Source organism: Centrocercus urophasianus, unplaced genomic scaffold (assembly GCF_019232065.1).
Source record: "Centrocercus urophasianus isolate 14NV4802_14NV808 unplaced genomic scaffold, USGS_Curo_1.0 seq_10, whole genome shotgun sequence".
NCBI lineage: Eukaryota > Metazoa > Chordata > Aves > Galliformes > Phasianidae > Centrocercus > Centrocercus urophasianus.
The window spans coordinates 40466811-40485874 of record NW_024884142.1 but is presented as its reverse complement, the minus strand read 5'-3'; positions in this window follow the sequence as shown (position 1 = coordinate 40485874).

Below are 19064 nucleotides of genomic sequence, written 5' to 3'. Positions count from 1 at the left end.
ATTAGCAAAAGAGCAATGAATATCTGCATGTAATCCCCTTTTGATCCTTACTTTTGAAAGTCAATACAAGACACAGACAGTGTATCTTAGAAACATTTGAATCTCTCATAATAGAGAATGTGAAAAGTAAGAAACTTTGAACTAATTTTATTTCCCACGCATCTTAACTACTTTGACCAGGCAGCTGTTGTTGCATTTGTCCTTCAAAGTCTGTGACTGATGAGAGATGCTGAACATATTTTGTGTGAATTTGACATTCCTGTAAGCTCTGGTTGCAACAGTGATGGATAGCAGACTTGCCTCTGTAAGTACCATGGGATGTGATTTGGTCTTCGTTCTGAGAAATCTTTATGAAGATGACCGATAGTGACTAGTAGAGACAGATCTTGGAAAAGCAAGTTCATCACTGACTTTTTTTCCTTGCATATGTTATCTGGTTATAATTAGGACATTTATTTTTTTCCTTTTTTTTTTTTTTTTTTTTTTTTTTTTTTTTTTTTTTTTTTTTAAATGTAATAAATTAAAAATAACCCCACAACTTAAATAGACAAAGACCTAAAGAAACATTGCTATTCACACTACAGTATGGTGGTATCCTCACAGAAAATGTTGATACATAGGAGTGAACTAAATATAGATTTCATGAGAAGGCAGGGATCTAAAATACCTGTGAAATGAATGTTAAAACATGCAATTTGGAAACAGGGGTATACTCAGCATCATGCTTCAAGCAAACTCTGATGGCTATCCCAGTATTATTATTATTTCTGGAGACTTAAAAATTTAAGATTAAAAGATTAAAAAAGGGAAGAGATGTGAAATGTGTCTATGATATTATATATTTTAGAAAAAAAAAACCCAGTACACCAAAACTCATAATGTGCCAGAAACTCAGTCAACCTGCAAAGCATGTCAAGCATAAGTCAAGCATACTTAAGAAAGGGCAGTGGCTGCAGGGAGGAGAAGGCATATGAGGAGATATTCAAAGAGTGGCATTGAGAGAAATGTGACAAGACTCTCTCAGGGACATATACACATAGAAGAGGGACTGCTGATGAGGCATGTAACTAGGGGAAGATGAGAAAACCCCCAAAAAGCATGGAGAAATTGACAAAAAATATGAAAAGAGAGCATAGAAATTGAAACACAGCAGAAAGAAACCAAGCTACACTGTCCTAACCTCTTGTGCTGAAGCAACTGGGAGGGAATCAGTGTAATGTGCAGCAAAAACAATGGATGTTGAGATGAGGAAAGTGCAAGAAAAGATGCTTGGCTTAAGTCATAAATAGGTGTTTCTCTAAGAGGTTGTTTGTTTTTTAATTTTCCTTTGTCTTAATGACTGAATCAGTGATTACAAGTTCATTGGGGAAAAAAAAATAGTACAAATAACTAAGATGAGGATGTTTTCCCTGCTACTACTTACAGGACTCATGAAGTTATGTGTATAATAACCTTCTTGGCTGACAGCATATGACTGAATCAGAGTTCTAAGAATATGTCAACTATAGTGACTTATCTACCTTTGCATTAGATTTGTCCACCCAGGGGAATGTTCACATTCAGGAAAAATTCCTCAGGTTTGGAGTGTAACACACAGTCAAAATGTTAAGGACATTTTCTGGGAAAAAAAAAAGTAAGAGAATACCACAAGGAGATAAACTTACTTGAAAGAGTACTGAGCCATACACAGAGGAAAAGCTTTGTAGCAGAAACAGCAAAGTCATGTCAGCCACAGTACACTGGAAATTTGGACTTGTAGCACACACTCATGAGCACATCATACTTGAACAGGTGAATTTATTCTTTTGTGTGTGAATGATAGCAGGTCACCAGTGGCTCTTTTCAGCCTAAGTGGAAGAGAGAGGACTATGGTGAGCAACTTTGAAACAGTGATAATATATGAGTTATAAATATATGAATGTTTCTTTACTGAGAATGTCAGAAAAAAGTCTAAGTTAACTTGACAGGGTATACTTACAAAATGAAATAGAAAAGAAAGAAAAAAACCCTGCAAAAATAAAAGAATAAAAGAATTGTTTCATGATGGAGAGAATGAGTATCTTGCAGAACTGCACCAGGATGTGTAGTATAATAAAGGACATGATATTCAGAGATGCTGAAGTGTGAGTCTTTAATACTTATGAAAATGAACACAGATTCCTGCTCATGCGAATCTGTGTATTTCTACTATATAAAAAATATATGCAGATAAATGAAAGGGAAATTAAATTCATGAAGAGGTTTTCCAAAGTCAACACATCCAATGGTGGTGATTCAAAATAGAGCTAAGTATAATAACAAAAAAGAAGAAATTAGGGTGACAAAGTAAAAGACATATAAGTAAGTATCTAGGGAGAGCTGCCGTTGCTGGGTTCAAATAAAGAAAAGATGAAAAGATGCTTTGAGGTGCACGGATTGCATTCTTCCAGAGTCTTGTTTCTCCTCTGTTGTCTTACAAGGAAGAATTGTGTCTCATGTGCAGAGCTCTTCTACTTGGAAAGCAACTAGAGCAATTGCACAACTCTGTTTTATTTTGAATTTTAATTCCTTTTAATAAAAACCCAGAGCTTTCAGTTCAATCTCTTTCAATCTGCCTTTTTCTAAACATTTTTCTTTTCTATTCTGTTCAGAGCCTCAGGCAGCTTTGTCACCTGGTTGAGCTCTGCGAACTGCCACCAGAACTGATTCATGGAGACAGGGAAACAAGGTGATGGTGTCAGAATGCGCTGACAGAGAACTGCAGAGATGTGGGACTTCTGATGATTGATTATTAATATATTCACTATCTCTCAGTTGTTTGTGGAAATGAACAGGTCATAAACACAAAGTGCATAACAATGAGGACAAAACTGATTAATTGCTCGATGTTAGTGAGCCTCTGTTCTCGAGGGCTGGTACTCTGCACCACCCAGAGCTTGCACTTTTCCTTCCCTTTGTCTGAGTTGTTGATGTGAGGTATCACTTGGGTTGCTGTTAAAAGAAAAATGTTTGTTTTGATTTAGGTGATGTTTCTCTCAGGTCAGAGCTCAAGTGTACAAGTTATATTGTCTATTTTTAAATCTCTCTTCTGCCCTTAGTAGACAAGGGAGGGAAGTAAGAATACTAAAAACCACAGAAAATAAAACAAATACTAACATAACCAATTTTATTGTAAAATCAATGAATTAACAATTATATCAAACTTCACTCTATGGTTTTTACTACAGAAATTACTTTAATTGCTGCTTCATCACTCACACACTAAACTTCATGTATTTTAGTTACATGTGTAAAATAATAAAAAATAATAATAAAGATTTAAAATTTCAAATGCATGAGTTAGACTTGCAACCAAGGGAACAACCAAAGTGGAATAGAGTAATGCTACAGTGAAGATACAGTTTGGATTACCAATGGGACACACATCTTTCTGCCCCACATCATACACAGAATCACAGAATCACAGAATCACCCGGGTTGGAAGGGACCTCAAGGATCATGTAGTTCCAACCCCCCTGCCTAGCAGGGACACCAAACACACACATTCAGATCAGGTTGCCCAGGACCCCGTCCAACCTGGCCTTGAACACATCCAAGGACGGGGCATCCACAACCTCCCTGGGCAGCCCGTTCCAGGGCCTAACCACTCTCCTTGTAAAGAACTTCCCCCTAACATCCAACCTAAATCTTCCCTCCTTCAACTTGGATCCATTTCCCCTAGTCCTGCTGTTGTCAGCCCTTTTGAAGAGTTTACTCCCCTCCTGGGTGTAGGTTCTCTTCAGGTATTGATAGGCTGCAATGAGGTCACCCCGCAGCCTTCTCTTCTCCAGGCTGAACAAGCCCAACTCCCTCAGCCTGTCCTCATAGGGGAGGTGCTCCAGCCCCCTGATCATCTTAGTTGCCCTCCTCTGGACCCTTTCCAAAATCTCAGTGTCTTTCTTGTACTGAGGGCTCCACACCTGGACACAGTACTCCAGATGGGGCCTCACAAGAGCCGAGTAGAGAGGGACAATCACCTCCCTGTCCCTGCTGACCACCCCTCTCCTGATGGAGCCCAGGATCCCATTTGCCTTTCGAGCTGCAAATGAGATGAGATCATAGTTCTACATGGATATGTGCACAAGGCATGAGTAAACTGTTTTATGTTTGTGTGTTTTTTTTTTTTTTAATAAGAAAAATGAAAACATGAATACAAGAAATACCACTGATTAGTTCAATTTTAATAGATTTAATAGACTGATATTCTCAAGAATGGAATTTATCAACATGATAAAGAGTAAGAATTTTTTCTCTCTTTCCAAAAATTCCACCTTTTGTACCGTATGTGAATTAATGTAAAAAACAAACATTCCATTGAAAGAATTGACGTATTAAAGGAACAACATAAAACATGCTCTTTATTCCAATTATTATATTCACTGTGAAAAGCCTGCACTGTGTCCTTTAAATCTTTCCTGAAGTGAATCACACAGTGAGGCTGATTGATAAGGTGTTGGAGAGTTGAACTTTATGGCTGAGCACCAGCCATACACTATCAAGTGTGGGAACAGAAATGTGCCACAAATAGAGCTGTCACTGCCACAATCTCACTATTAAATCCTTAAAACTGGCAAACTTACAGCCAAGAAGAAGAGGCATGGGAAATCTGCACATAGAAACTGAATGTGGAAGGAGAATAATTTGAAATTTCGGTGAGTTACCGGCAGGAGATTTGAACTCCAGTGAGCAAACGTATCTGAGCTCAGTTGAGAAAAGTGTGTAGTTGTGCTGCCTTTCATCAGTCTGTCCAGTGACAAGCTGAAAAGCATGCTAAATCTTCTTGTGCGGAAGTATTAAATCCAGTCTTTTCATTTTTTCTGTTCAGAGCTTTAAACCATGAGAACAAAAGGAACAGATTTGAACTTCCACTTTTGTGCTAGAAAAAAAAAAAAAAAAAGAAAGAAGAATGAAAAAAAAAATAAAGGAAAAAATAGCACAGAGAAAAAAGGTACACGCACATGCCAAGAAGCAAAGAAGCTTGCCTTCATCATTTCGTGGCCTCATATACTGGCAAATGGAGCAGGAACTCTCTTACAGTCGATCAAAGATAGCCAGTGAAGTTTCAAGGGTTGTGAAACTGTGTCATACTTAGTAGAAAGCTCTTGAATCTCCTGTATAACAGAAGGATCATACAGTAGTATGAGAATGACTAGAAAGTATTATGATTATCAACAGCCATCTGCTCAGAATGAGTGTGAAGATGCTGCAACAGCATGGACCTCGGCTGAAGCCAGCTTAAATACAAAAGCCATACTTGAAACTTCCAATAAAGGAAAGGTCAGACTACTATAGATTCTGGCAGTAAGAAAAGTCTAGAAGAACACCACAAACTGCCTAAAAATAAACCTTAACAATAATGATTTGCTATACAGCCTTGTACATTTTACACTTTTCAGCACTACTATTACTTTACAAATTTTAAAATGTTAGCAATATTGAAGTACAAGTCATCAAACAACCTCATCAAAACATGTGCATAGCTTCAGTGGTGTGTATTTTTGTGTCTGTTGAATTAAATAACATTGGCTACGCCTGAGCTGTTAAAGCCATCTGCCCGTACCGTGGATCCCAAGACAAGTGAAACAGTGTCTGTTTGGAGCAAAGCATCCGTAGAACCAGAGAACCATAGAGCCTATTTGTGTTGGAAGAAACCTTTAAAGATCATCTAGCCCAACTTCCCTGCAATTAACAGGGACATCTACAACTAGACCAGGTTGCTCAGAGCTCTGTTCAGCCTAACCTTGAATGTCCCCAGGAATGGTCCATATTTTACAGATTTTACCAATGACCTGCTGTAGAGTCCTTGTGTAGCTCAGAGCAGAGTCATACACTATTTGTCCATTAAGATGCCTTTTCTGATTTCCTTAAGAAACTGGATATAGATTACATTTACTTAAGTGTTTTACGTTTTGTTTGCTCTTTCCCCCTTGTTTTATGTCATGTTCATCAGTAGCCTCTAATTTTAGCTATACTTGGATACTATTGTAAAATCAATAAAAGATCAAAATGATGTGCTGATGAAAGAGATCTTAGTCCCTGAGAAGAACATGCAAATGACTGAGTTGCTATTTAACAGTTGACAAAGAAAAGAATGAATAAAGTATCATTGTTTATGGCTAGAACTGTGAAGGAAATACTTTAAAAAATCCTTTCTCTGGGGACTGAAACCTAAACTTTATCAGGTTAAAAAAAAAAAAAAAGCAACAACAAAAGTAAGAATAATGGTGCTTTATCTCAGAATATCTATTAGTTCAAAATAGGTACCTGAACTTCATTATCTCACATGTCTATAACCTGAGCTGTTGATCTTTCTATTGGCTTATGTCTGTTTCATCTCTAATTTTGATTAGACATTCGGTATTTCCAGAAACTGATATGAATATTCATCTATTCATCCAAAGTATCTTGGTTTTTAAAGCAAATATAAATACGTTGCTGGAAATTCATGAACAGTTCAGTTCACGAGGAGACATAGAGTACTGCTGTAATTCTTTAGTTACATTCGCAATCAGAAAATAAATCAAATGGTCTCAAGATCGTTTGCTGGCCCTGAGGCTGTCTACCATTGCAGAATTTGCATTCACACAGCTAAATTCTTTTATTCCTTTCTAGAGTAGACAGGCTTGTTAACAGTGATTCAGAGTCTAGAAATATCCTGGACGTAAAGAGAATACTGCGCTAGTATTTAACAAATTTAACAGCACTTTCTTTTTTTCTTCTTCTTTTTTTTTTTTTTTTTTAACTGCACTCATTTAACAGCATGGAAAATTTAGGAGTGGAAATCATAGCTATGTTTTCAATTCACTAGCACAGATATAATATGATCTTGTTCAGTGCTTAATCAGAGTTGTCAATATTAGTTAGAAATATATATTTGTATCAGTTTGTTGGAGAGCAATTGTGAGTCGAATTAGAAATTCATAGCTTCATTTAATCTCTTTGCTAAACTAGATATTTTTTCTATTGAAAAACTACCAAAATCACAATGGGTTGGGACAAATATTCACTGTTCATATTTGCCAACTGATTGGTGAAGGGAAAAAAATTCATTGTCTATGGCTTACTTTCTCTCAGAATAAATAAATAAATATATTAGTAAAGCATGAAAAACAGAAGGATCAAGAAGAATAAAAAAAATTGATGAGTTTGGCTCATGAATCAGAGAAATTCCAATCTGAATTTCTACAGCATTTGTGTGTACCATTCACACAGATAGTAAGAACTGTTGACAACATTTTTGTTATGCTGGAGGAGGATTGCATTGTAAATCTAATCTCTCTGAATTAAAATATGTTTTACGGTGCTTAAGAGAAAAGCGTTGGTTAAAAGTGTAATAGTGCAATTTCTGCATAGATCGTCATATGGTCAGAAAGCAAGCTGAAGGAGAGATGTCCAATTGGTTATACTGAAAGGAGAATTTGTGGCTGGATAGATAATGTTCTTCAAAACTGTCTTACATAACATTTCTCTTAAAGTCTTTGGCACACAGATAGGTGTGTATAAATGATATTTGCTACTGACACATACATATTGTCACATACAAGGTACATTTGGTACACATACAAGGTACCATACAAGGTACACATACCTTTATTCTTTTGATGTTGATTTTTGATTTTATCCCTCTGGGATACATGGGAGAGGACTTGTGGGCCCTACAGTAGGCTTTTATTATTATTTGTTTTTATTTTATTTTATTTTATTTTATTTTATTTTATTTTATTTCATTTCATTTCATTTCATTTTATTTTATTAATACAATTAAATTAGGAGACAGACTGACTGAGCACTAAAGCTGTTGCTCTAGTGAACCAGTGCTAACTAAATAATATATTCTTGCCATAATGCAACTTTTCTTAATTTATGGTTCTAATTCAGCTTCTCTGAGGGCTCATTATTTAAAATAACATAAGGTGTCTTTTTTGGTTAGATTTTTATTGTGATGATACTCTTAACAAATGGTGCGTCATGAGGGAACTCTTATTGGAGGCAGAAATGAGAGTTACTTGAATACCAGATTAATCCATCATCCTTTGTGCTAATAAAAAAACCCCAGCAAATGAATTCATAATGACACCACTTGATGTGCAACTTCTTCCTCCCTAATTATTTTTAGGAGTTAAGAGAACTGCTGCAAATGAAAGTAGTATATTGGGAATAGTCTGGTGTTAGTGATGGAGAGCTGACATTCAGGCATATGTAATGTCTGTGTATATCTTGTATCTGATTGGTTTATATATGTACAGGTGTGTAAGTCTATACAGACAAACCTGTGTCATACCACAAGTATCTGCAGACGTACATACAAATGTGCCTAAACATAAACATGTGTATAGGTATGGACCTGATTCTAGGCTAACTACGCCATCCATAACACTATTAACTTCTGTGGAACTACTCTCCTCTGAGAATGTTGATACTGAATAGCAAGCGCGCTGATCTAGGGCTACGTTCACAATGAATAGAGGAATTCAGCCTCATGCTCCTAGCCGCATGCTTCCACCAATGAGCCTCTTCTATATGGTACTTGTCATGGTCTTTGTCATGATGTGTTCAGATTCCTTGCTAATTTAAAAGCAGCCAGCAGAAAAATATTTTCTACTGGACCAGGGAGATATCTGAATTCATCCTAAAAGTACATGGACAGGAGAAAGTCCAAGAGCAAGTGAGCAATCGCACCTGAGTACAGAAAAAGGAGCAGACAACACCAAACTGGGAAGGAGTGTTGATCTGCCAGAGGGCAGATCACAAAGATCTCTACAAAGGGACCTGGACAGACAGGATTGATGGGCCAAGGTTAACTTTCTGAGATTCCATAGGGCCAAGTGTTGGGTCCTGCATTTTGGTCACAACAATTCCAGGCAACCCCACGGGCTTGTTGAGGAGTGGCTGGAAAGCTGCCTGACAGAAAGGGACCTTGATGTACTGATGGTCAGTTGGCTGAATAGGAGCCAGCAGTGTGCCCAGTTGGCCAAGAAGGCCAATGGCATCCTGGCTTGTATCAGGAATAGTGTGGTGAACAGGACTAGGAAAGTAATCCTGTCCCTGTATTTGGCACTGGCAAGGCCCCACCTTGAGTACTGTGTTCAGTTCAGGACACCTCAATCCAGAAAGGACATTGAGGTGCTGGAGCAGATCCAAAGAAGTCCCTTGTGAAGGGCTTGGAGAATATGTCCTATTAGGAACGACTAAAGGAACTGGGGCTGTTTAGTCTGGAGAAGAGGAGGCTCAGGGGAGACCTTCTTGCTCTCTTCCAGTACCTGAAAGCTGCCAACAGCGAGAGAGGGATTGATCTCTTCTCACTGGTGACAGGTGACAGGATGAAGGAAATGGCCTCAAGTTGTGCTAGGGTAAGTTTAGGTTGGATATCAAGAAAAAACAACTTTACAGAAAGGGTTGTTAGGCACTGGAATAGGCTCCCCAGGGAGGTGGTTGAGTCACCATTTCCGAATGTGTTCAAGAACCACTTGGATGTGGTGTTCAGGGACATGACTTAGTGGAGGGTTGTTAGAGTTAGGGGAGTATGGTCAGGTTGCGGTTGGACCTGATCGGTCTTTTTCCAACCTGAGTAATTCTATGGTTCTATACCACTTCTTCACTACACAACTCACCACTGACTCAGGTAAAGCTGTCCATAAAATCTTGAGGCATAAATTATGGGAAGGACCTTTGTACCTCACCACTTACACAAAGGAGTTTTCTTTTAAGGATTTGCTGTCCTCGTTATCAACTTGTTATGAATATTTTTCAGTTACCTCTTTTTGCATCATTTATAACTAAGGAACTAAATCAGAGTTATCTCCTTTCCTTAAAACGCAGTTTCCATGCATTTTGTCCAAACTTATAAGAGAGTATCCTCAAACATTCTCATACCTACTGAATTAGCTTAATTTTTAAATAAAATCTTACCTAAATTTCACTGAAAATGAATTTGATCTCGTAAGTGTAAACATACTCAAGTAACTAGACATAAGGGATGTCAGAATCATTTCCCTTGTTGCTCAATTTTTTAGTTTAAATTTGGATATAGGTTGTAAAGGAGGCATGAGAAACTTATTTTCAATTACTTTTAATTTACACTATATATTTTTTCTTTAGCATCTCCCAGTAGTTGATTTGTTATCAAAGTTTTATTTTCATGAAAAAAATAGCCTTGGCATTTGGAATATTTTGACATTTCTACACCAAACTTTACCCACTTGAGGGAGAAAAGGATGTGATCTTCATGACTTACTAATCTCTACTCATCCAGTGGGTTTTGATGAAAAGCTTTACTTGACAATGGACTAGAATCATGTCTGCTTTGACTGCATACACCAAGGTAATTCTTTTCTTTACATCCTTAACTTAACAGGAAATAAATATAAATTAGATTAAATATTTGTTTTCTGTGATCATTTCTGTTTATCAGTAAAACAGGTTAGATGTGTGGGAGTCTGAGTACATAGCCTGTCCTTCTAGATAATCTTTATTTGTTTTGAGAATAAACAATCTAGTATTCATCCCTTTTTCTGTTCTGTGTCCACCAATTTATCTTTTCCAAACTGAATCCTGCAGAAAATTGTTCAAACTCTTCTGGCCCGTGGTGAGATGCTCTCTTACAGTCTCTTGGCAGACAAGGGCCAAGAGACAAGGGAGTACTGCAGAATGGGTGCATGCTCCAGTACAGTTTCAAGTACTGAATGTTACAGTCAGTAAAAACTTCAAAACATCAAGAAAAAAATGAAAGTGGAATGTAAAAAATGCTCTCTGGGATCCAAGTTAATTCTGTCATCTACTACAGGCTTCTAATGGCAAAATACTTTTTCCTAACATTTTAAACAGAGAAGGGTGAGCCTTGCTTTTTTTCTCAGATGAGGGGAACAAACCATGAAACAAGCTCTGAACTTCTGGGGAGCATCAGCAGATAAATGTTTCTTGGATCTAGGGAAAGGCTATCTGAAAACAATTTTTGCCGTTCAAAACCGGACTCTTCAGAATATGAACAGAATGTAGACTGGTAGCTCCTCAGAATGGAGAAGCGAGGGTCATCACCATATGTAGCTACCAGAGCTGACACCAAACCAGGCTTTGGGCTCATAGGTGATCCTGGCTGGGCAGGGTCAATGGCTAATGGGATAGGGTTGGGGGGAGCTCGAGCCTGGCTCGGCTGGATAATGGCTGATAGTTTCAAGGATTGATGTGGGGCTCTGGGCAGGGCTGTGGAGCCCTGAAGTGTTGGGCAGGAATAGACAGCCCATTCAGGTTTTCCATGTTGGGTTAATTTTTGTCATGACTCTGAATACAGTCATGTCTGGCATGACAGTATGTTTATTGCAGGACTTGCGCCTGTGACAAAGATAAGTCAGTATAAGTTTATTGGCAGATAAATACAACCACAGTGTAACTAGGATATTTTCTAATGAAGAGATAGTGACTGTCTAAACATGCTTGAAAATTCACTGAAATGTTCAGAAAGAAATGAAAGTTCTTTCTACAATAAGGATAAGTTTTGCAGTGTTTAATGAAGGGTCTTTGCTGTTGCAAATGACTTCAGACAGAGCAGAGTTTGGTTAAAGTTACTTTTAGAACATTCATTCCTATAATATCTGAGAAGTTTTTCAGTTCTCATTTTTCCCTTTATGGTGGAACTATTTCAGTTCTGATGTCCAGAAGTTTCCAAAATAAACAAACATTTCAATTCTTCAGTCTCCTGAAATTTTTAATGTAGAATTTTGGAAATTATACTTACTGACTTTCTTCCTTTAAGTAGACTCAAGAAAGTTTTTTTTTTTTTTTTTTTTTTTTTTTTTTTTTTTTTTTTTTTTTTTCCCATGAAGTTTACAACTCTAGAATGAATAGTTAAAACCTGAAAAATGAAATTAAAAGAATTGTTATATTATCAAGCTCTGAAATCCAGCTGGTAGAAAATACACTTGGGGGGATTTTAATTAAGTAGGTTTTATTTGTTAATTTGGTTGGTTTTTTTTTGTCTACTCCTTTGCCCTTCAACGTATGTGTTCTTTTCATTTTCTAGTGTATCTTCAACAAGTCATTTCTCCAGGATGTCCATTGCTGTCAGGGGGTTCTGGATCCAATGCTAATGTATAATCTATTCTGAAAAGAACTCACTGTGTGCAAAGAGATGTGGTATGCCCACAGGTGAAATGTTTCAGATGTGAGGAAGGGTGTTGTAAAGCTGGGGCTGGGGAGATTGATGATCTGCCTCTGAAGACTAACTAGTGCCAGGATGTTGTTTGGAAATGTCAAACTCTGAGCACTTGTGTCTACTGCAGAACCAGAGAATTCAGGCTGTCATTTTTAATAGTGGTTTATCATTCTAGTTATACCTCTGGATTTTTAAGACATAATAATATTTCCAAATGTTCGTTTGTACTGAATAAGGCTAAACACCATGCAAATGGAAACAAGTAGTATGAGCAAGAGAAGAATATGAAGTTTGTTATTTCACTTTGCAAATAAGTAACTCTGGGGAAATTTTCATTTTAATATGCTGTTTGTTTTAATATGATGACTATAAGGTTAAGATCACATGTATCCTGTGATCAAGCATTTCGTTCAGCTTCTCTTCTAATCCGATCAGAAACTCATATGCTGAAAGTTTTATTTACTTACTTACTTACCCTTTTACTTTGATAAGCACTTTGCTATTTGTCATCCTACTTCTTGCCTACTGTCTTTATTCTTAATTCCTACAAAATATTTGGTAATGAAGGGGTGTGTGTTACTAAGTTTTTTGTTTGTTTGTTTTCATTTTTTTAACACAGAGAAAATAGGTGTCAGAATATGAACTTTTCCTTTATTTTCTCTGGCCTTATAATTACATTCACTCCTAAAAATCAGCACTGATGCTCTGGTATTAGGAAATAAATTGGCCCCTGAATTTCAGAGGTGCCTGATATGACATGCAAGATTCCATTTTCGATAAGCATCTTACCCTGCTATTTCTCTGATGGTCATTGCAGTGATGTTAAAGTATTTAGAAAAAAAAACACCACCCACATACTCCTGAGCTTTACAATTCTGAAACAGAATTTATTCTTTTTATTTTCTTACCTTATACCCTTCGTATTTTACTGCTGCAGGGTAGAATTACAATAACTTAGCAATACTGGAATGAATGGGGATTGAACTACTTCAGAAAATATTATCCATGTTGATAAATAACCAGAGTAAAAAGATTATCCAAGGCAGTGGCAGACTGATCTAGCAGAGAAGCTGAAGTTACAGAATCACAGAATCACAGAATGGCCAGGGTTGGAAGGGACCTCAAGGATCATGAATCTCCAACCCCCCTGCCACATGCAGGGCCACCAACCTCCCCTTTTATTACTAGGCCAGACTAGACCCATCCAATCTGGCCTTGAACACCTCCAGGGACAGAGCATCCACAACCTCTCTGGGCAGCCTGTTCCAGCACCTCACCACTCTCACTGTAAAGAACTTCTCCCTGGTATCCAACCTAAATCTTCCCTCCCTCAACTTAAAACCACTTCCCCTTGTCCTGCTATTATCAACCCTTTCAAAGAGTTGATTCCCCTCCTGTTTGTAGGCTCTGTTTAGGTACTGAAAGGCTGCAATGAAATTAAGGATTTTTACTTTTCTTAATGATCTTCATTATGGAATTAGAACATTTTACTGAGAAAGACTGCCATGCCCCAGCTCTACCAGCGTCAGGCTACACTGTAAAGATGTTAGTGCCTCAATTATGAATTGCTTGCCACTCAGATGAATGTTTGTCACAGTCTTTGCAAGATATATGTCACAGCCTAGTGAAGGCTTGCTTATCATTCATGTGGTCACTTCCATTACCTCTCCTCAGACATTGTTGACCTGCTATTAGTGACTCTAATTTAATTTCCCCTGCCTGTGTCACAGGTTATTTCTTCCATTACTTCAGAGATTTAATTTACAGGATAAACTTCATCACATGAAAGCAAGAATTTTTCGTGGCATGAGAACAAGTTCTTTAGAAGATTAACACAGTGCTGGCTGCTTATCTTGTTCATCTTTAAAGCATGAATCTTAAACGTCACTGAGTAAAATATATATATTCCTATGTTGTTGCTCTTTCCAGGAAACATAAAATAATGTTTAATATATGAATTCACATTGTTAAAGCATCATAGAATCATTAAGTTTGGAAAAGACCTTTAAGATCATCTATTCCAACTGCCCATCTACCATCAGTATTTCCCCACTAAATCATGTCCTTTAGTATCACATCTACACATTTCTTGAACACCTCCAGAGATGCTAACTCAATCACCTCTCCAGGCAGCCCATTCCAGTGCCTGACGACTCCTTCTGAGAAGTTTTTCTTAATATCCGACCTGAACCTCTTCTGGCACAACTTGAGGCCATTCCCTCTGGTTCTATTGCTAATTACATGGGAGATGAGGCCAACCCCCACCTTGCCACAACCTCCTTTCAGGTAGTTCTAGAGAGCAGTAACGTCTCCCCGAGCCTCCTCTTTTCCAAACTAAACAATCCCAGTTCACTCTGCCACTCCTCATATTGCTTGTGCTCCAAATGCTTCACCAGCTTCGTTGCCCTTCTCTCGATGTGTTCCCAGGGCCTCAATGTCTTTCTTGTAGGGAGAAGCACAAAACTGAACACAGTACTTGATGTGCAGTCTCATTAGGGCTGAGTACAGGGGAATGATCACCTTCCTGCTCCAGCTGGCAACAGTATTTCTGATGCAAGCCAGAATGCCATTGGCCTTCTTGGCCACCTGAGTACATTGCTGGCTCATGCCAACACTACTCTCTTGGCCCAGCTCTCCAACCAATTTTTTACCCAGCAAAGAATGTACCTGTTCAAGCCATGGTAAACACAACAGCAATTGTAACTGTAATACATTAGCTCTTGTATTCTTATTTTCCCTCATTTTATTCAATCAAAATATTGAAAAAGAGGATGAAGAAACCATGAAGATATGGATATGTATTTCAAGTCGTTCATATAATGCATTTTTAGAATAAAAGCTGTTGTAATTACTAACAGTTTCCCAGAGATTTATTTTCCTGTATGCTTAGAATGTTCTATAAAAAAGTATTTGCCAGCCTTTTCAAAGGCTGGGAATTTTTGTCCTTTTATTGCCTCTAAACTGATGGTGCAACCAAGGCCCATGACATTGTTGAGTCACTGGAAGGGAATGGGTAGTGCTTTTCTGTTTCAAGCCTAATAGGAAAGTCAAAGAAGGAAGGGGGAAAGCTGCCTTCTAAGATCTTCAAGGGCTACATGGCTCTGGATAAACAGCAAGAACAACAGCAAAAGAAAAAGGTAAGAATGAATAGTTTGACTTCCAGGAGGAAGGACAGCATAGGTAGGTGTATGAAATGTTGTAACAAATTTTGTACCAGATCATCTAGAAACTGGCCATGGTTTCATGTGAATCAATCAAATTTTCCTAGCCCAGTGGAATTGTGTCTAACAGGTAAATTAATTGGTCTTTTACTCGAATGCCTTCACCTACCCCCTGCCATTCCATTCCTCATCAGTTTTCATAAAACAGAGAATCAAAAGATGAAGTAAACAACTCAGGCTTTTTTCCACTGTGGTTGTATAGTTCAGTAAGGCATTCATATACATTTATATAAGCACTTACTCATTGATATACATAACGATTTTGTGCATGTGTGTGTTAGTATGCTTTTGTCGTCTTGTTTTAAAGACACAAAAAACACTAATCTTATCAGATTCTGACTGTCAATAAACTTATATACAGAGTTTATGTAATCTATGAACTGTTCACTCAGAATGTTATTCAGACTGCTTTGACTAGCAAGGAAGGTTATGTTGCTACTTCTATTAACATGAAACACTTAGGGAATCAGGTGTAAAGACTTGAGATTATTAATTTATAATATATTTTTACAACTGATTTGTCTGCATTATTAAGTTAAAATTAAAGGTTTCACTTAGAAATTTTACAACAGATTTTCAGAGTCTAACTCTATTCTATCATCTCCTTTTATTAGCACATCTTGAAGCTTGGTCCTGATTCAGTCATCAGGGGTGCAAACTTTAATTAGGAGTAGCACAGAATGCATCTCAGATATTTTGACATTTATTTCTATGAATAAAAATTGATTAACTCAACAATATAATCTTCTCTTTATATTTTCATACATTTGTCATATTTGAAGAGGAATGTTTCAGCAAGAAACATGCAGGAGTCAAATATTTTTAAAGAAAGAAAAGCTTAAGTTTTTATGCAAATGAATTTGTTTACATAAAACTATGAAAGAAACAGTAAATATCTGGAAACACACCTTTTGTGTCATATATCTATGCACAAAAATAGATTTAGGAAGCTATATTTAGAATCAGTTTCTTCTGCTGCTCGCTTTGAGCACTGGAGATTAGGCAGAAAGGATAGGAATAAATTCTCCATGCTCTAGGACTTTTGGCATGTATAACAGATCATCTATGGAGTGAAAAATGAAGGATTAGGTCCAGAAGGGCTTTCTGGTAACTGAATGGTCTAAAGGAGACAATTCAAATTAGAGAGTCTGAGACCTACAATACTTTTAACTATCTTTACAATATTTTTCAAAGTCTTCAAGCAGTAACTGTAGGTATTCAACTGGCAAAATCACTATTAGCTCTACATTTACTTTAAAACAAGTGTTTAGTCGAATACTTTAATAGACAGTTCTATTTTGAATGTAATCTGCAAATAAAGTGAAATAGATGCTACTCTTTAGGTGAAACAAATTAGGGGGCAAGATATTTTTTGTTGATTTTTCTGTTCCTCTTAAAATAGAGGTCATGGCAAAAGAGATGAGAAATGGAATAAAAGCTCACATTTGAATTTGAATCTGAGGTACTTGCTACCTCTGAAATAAAAGGGAATGTTAGTTTTGCCAGTTTCAATTTTTCCACCAAAACTTTGATAGAGCAAATTCCCATCTAATAAACATTATTTTTCAGTATAATCACTACCATTATCTATGCATTTTCACTGATTATGACCAAGAGCCTGCATGCCCCACTCGTAAAAATCTGCACCAGTGGAGATGATCCACTGTCACCACTGCTGAAATGCACCAGTGCCTCACTGTGCTCACGTTCACCGCCTGGTCTCCACAAATATTTAGTAAGAATTAATTAATGTCAGTGGGTGCAATTTGTTCCACATGAAGGGATTCAGTGACACATCTTTGCTTTGTATGCTCTTCAATGTCAGATGTCATTTTGTCAGACTGCCCCTCTGCTGCCATTTGTCTCACTACAACAACATGTAATGGAATATTGGTGGGATGGTTCAGCATCTACTGTCATGCCACCAACATCTACCTCTGATGTCATGGGCCAATATAATAAAACAGGAGGCATTACTTTTGGAGTGGCCTGCATATATGTAAGGTGAAAGACAAGCTAGCTTAACTAATATTTCCTTTTTAGAGTGTGCTGCATTTGAGCATCAGGTTGGTATTTCAGAGGTAGCCAATGCTCCAGACTTAAATATAAATGTGAGCTTTTATTCCATTTTGTGCTGACAGGGCAATCCAGAGGAATGCTGACTGCCACAAGACTCTGAGCTTCAGGCATGACTGAAACTCACTTGACAAGATTTACTTACTAAACCCAATGTGCGTGATGAGACCCTCTCACAGGGGAGTGTGACAATAATGCAGAGTGGAAAAATAGAAAAGGCAGCTGAGTCACTATACTTGTAAGCCAGTAATCCACTTTGAGTAAAGTAATTTAAAAAGATGTTGGATTTGGAAAAAAAATAGTTGTGAGAGTATTTTTTTTTTAGGGCAGTTTTTTGAACTAATCTTCTGGACTTAATAGTGCCTGTTAAACAGAAATTGAGTTTTGTAAACAAAAGTACCAGGGGAGGAAGTGAAGAGGATTTTTTAATGGTGTGAGAAATATTTACAGTACTAACTGGGTTAGCTATTATTGCTGAAGATCTCAGAGGAATTTATGACCACATGGTTGTATCCTAAAATATAGCTTACGCACGCATTTTCTAATACTGCAACTAAATACCTCGAACAAGCTACAACTAAACCGGAGATATTAGAAATAAATACAAACTAGTTTCAAAGAAATATGTCTTAAAGTTATATTGGTTATATTAATTGCTAATATAATTAATATAGTTATTGTTATTTTCTAATATAAGATATATGGAAACCTTTAAGATTTATTTAGTCAAGTTTTAAATACAGAAATAAAAGGACCAAACCCAAATTCATAAATTCCCAAAGAGAAAAGACAGTACTACAGTAACTAATGGGAGCATCTGGAGGGGAGTACTTGGATGAAGTAACAGTGCAATCTGCTTCTTGCAGCCAAAAACTGGCTATAAGTGGGCTCTAGGATTTATTGAGCATGCAAGAAAAGAATGGCTTTCAGGAAAATGAAAATATACAAATAGGCTATATTTTATTTCTTTATGTGGGTGTTACATTTTTTTTTTTTTTGCGTATATTCTTAAGGAGATCCTTTGCTACAGAATGGTTGATTTTGATCATTTTCTGTCACTGTTCACAGTGGCAAGGACTATGTTAGACTGTGAAGTGCAGCTCACAATCAGGGGAGCTGTCACCTGTGGATCTACTCCTTGTGTGATTAGTCTGTGTCATTCCCCTTTAAAAGAAATGCTGAAGATCATATTCATATCACAGCAACAGACTGATCTGACTGCCTTCTTGTCTCTTAACTCTGACGGAAGGTGCCTGGAAGACAGCTGCTAGCCAACAGCACAATAAGAGTTTGTGTGTTACAACTGATAAAGATTTTTTTCTACCCTTACCAGAAGGAAGGAAGTGGTAATGCACTGTTAATAAACCTGTGTATGTTCATCACTACCTCCATACAAGGAGTTAGGAATCTCCCTTCTGAACTTTCCATTGGTACTAGATTCCAAAATGATGTGTAGACAGTTGACTGACAATTGACAAACATTGATTGAGAACTGCCAGAGTGTGATGATTTGTGAAATGTTTATCTTGTTTGGACTGTTCTCTCAGGTTTAAAATCTACTTATGCAATAGAAAACTCATTGTTCCCATGGCAATCACTGG